Genomic DNA, 2,865 nt, shown 5'->3' on the forward strand with positions numbered 1-2,865 from the left:
TCTTCTCATCTAATCTACTATATGACCCAGCAGTTTCCTTTCTTAGGTATTTATTTTCTTTCCAAAAAAATGTGCTTTGTGAAATAAGTCAATCACAGAAGGACAAATATTTGTGATCTCACTTATATGAAATAACAAAAATAGACCAATGTATACAAACCAAAGTTTGTTAGTGACTATCTGGGGTGGAAGGGAGATGCAGAGGAGCAGCCATAGTTGAGAAAGCAGCAGCATCTGTTTATGGCGGTGAGAAATTTGGCAGCAATTATGGGTGTTAGCTGCACAACATGATATATACTCAAAAGACCTGAAAGCCATAATGTAAACAGACTCTTGTACACCAGTGTTCATTGTAGCACTATTTACAATAGCCAAAAGGTAGAAACAACCCAACATCTATAAAAGGATGAATGGATAAACAAAATGTGGTACATACAGGTAATGGAATACTGTTGTTCTTAGGTTCTGACTCATATTGACCTTATGTACAACAGAACAAAACAATGCCTGGTCCTGCTTCATCTTCACAATCATTCCTACATTTGAGCCCATTGTGGCAGCCACTGTGTCACTCCTTCTCCTTGAGGATCTCTCTCTTTTTTGCTCACCCTCTACCAAGCATGATGTCCTCCAGGGACTGGTCCCTCCTGACCAAAGTAAGTGGGACAAAGTCTTGCTATTCTTCTTGTAAGAAGCTTTCTAGCTGCACTTCTTTCAACGTAAATGTGTTTGCTCTTCTGGCAGCCCATGGTGTATCCTCAATATTCTTCACCAACACCAGAATTCAAAGGAATAATCTCATCTCCAAACTTCTTTATTCTTTGTCCAGCCTTGGCATGCATATGAGGCAATTGAAAATACCATGTCTTGGATCAGGCACACCTTAGTCCTCAAAGTTAAAAACATAAACAACTAGTCAGTCATGAAGGGAAATGAAGTCCTGATCCATGCCATACATGGATAAACCTTGAAAACCGAATGCTCAGTAAAATATGTCAGTCAAAAACAGAATTCTCTGTGATCTCATTTACATGAAATTACAAGAATAGGCCACTATATAGAGACCAAAGTTTATTAGTGGTGACCAAAGGTGGGAGGACAAGGTAGCGGGGGATCAATTGTTGAAAAAGCAATGACTGTTTGTTTATGATAGTGATAAATTTGGCAGTGATTATGGCTGGTAACTGCATCACATGATAATGTACACCTGAAATGAAAAATGTTCTGTCTATATTTTTACAACAACAAAAAATAAAATCCATGATTTTCTTCAGGCATTCATGAGGTCCCCGCAATTTTCAGATGACTTCCTCCACAGCTAGTAAAACTCTGACATAATTTACTTATTATGTGTCTCCTCAAGGAGTCTTCAGTAAGCTCCATGAGGGCAGAGGACTCCAACAACTTCCTTTACCAACTTGCCCTCATTGCCAAAAGAACAAGGTGCACTCTTCGTTTGTTGTTAGGTGCCATCGAATCGGTACCGACCCATAGTGACCTTATGCACAGCAGAATGAAACTCTGCACAATCCTGGGCCAACTTCACATTGTTGCCATGCTTGAGGCTGCCACTTTGCCAATCCATCTCACTGGGGGTCTTCCTCTTTTTCTCTGACCCTACACCTTACCAAACATGATATCCTTCTCCAGTGGCTGGTAACTCCTGACAATATATCTGAAGTATGAAAGATGAAGTTTGGCCATCCTGGCCTCCAAGAAGCACTCTGGCTGCACTTATTCCAACACAGATCTATTGGTTCGTTTGGCAGTCCATGGCACTTTAAATATTCTCCTCCAACACCATGACTCAAAAGCATCAATTCTTCTGTGGTCTTCCTTATTCACTGTCTAGCTCTTGCAAGCATATGAGGTTACTAAAAATACCATGGCTTAGGTCAGGCACACCTTAGTCCTCAAGCTGACATCTTTGCTCTTCAACACTTTAAAAAGGTCTTGTGAAGCAGATTTGCCTAATGCGATACATCGTTTGATTTCTTGACTGCTGTTTCCATGAGTGTTGACAGTTGATCCAAGAAGAATGAAGTCCTTGACAACTCAATCTTTTCTCCGTTGATAAGAATGTTGTTTATTGGTCCAGTGGTGAGGATTTTTGTTTTCTTTACATTGAGATGCAATCCATACCGAAGGCTGTGCTCTTTGATCTTCATCAGTAAATATTTTAAGTCTTCTTCACTTTCAGCAAGCAAAGTTGTATCATCTGCATATCACAGGTTGTTAATGAGGCTTCCTCCAATCTTGATGCCACATTTTTTTCATATAAACTAGCTTTTCGGATTATTTGCTCAGCATACAGGTTGAATAAATATGGTGAAAGAAAACAACCCTGTTGCACACCTTTCTTAATTTTAAACCATTCAGTGTTCCCATGGTCTGTTTGAACAACTGCCTCTTGGTCCATGTACAGATTCCTCATGAGCACAATTAAGTGTTCCAGAATACTCACACTTCACAATGTTGTCCATAGCCTGTAATGATCCACACAATCGAAAGTCTTTGCATAGTCAATAAAGCACAGGTAAACATCTTTCTGATATTCTCTGCTTTCAGCCAAGAACCAACAGACATCAGCAATGATATCCCTCATTCCATGGCCTCGTCTGAATCTGGCTTGAACCACTGCAAGTTCTCTGTCAATGTATGCTTGCAGCCCTTTCTGTATTACCTTTAGTAAAACTTTACTCGCATGGGATATCAAAGATATTGTCCAATGATTTCCACATTCCATTGGGTCACCTCTTCCAATCAGCCAGCCAGATAGTTGTCTTCCAAATTTCTTGGCATAGATGAGTGAGTGCCTCCTGTGCTGCCTCACTTTCTTGAAAGATTTCAACTTTTATTCCTGGT

This window comes from Chrysochloris asiatica, unplaced genomic scaffold, assembly GCF_000296735.1.
Source record: "Chrysochloris asiatica unplaced genomic scaffold, ChrAsi1.0 scaffold00260, whole genome shotgun sequence".
NCBI lineage: Eukaryota > Metazoa > Chordata > Mammalia > Afrosoricida > Chrysochloridae > Chrysochloris > Chrysochloris asiatica.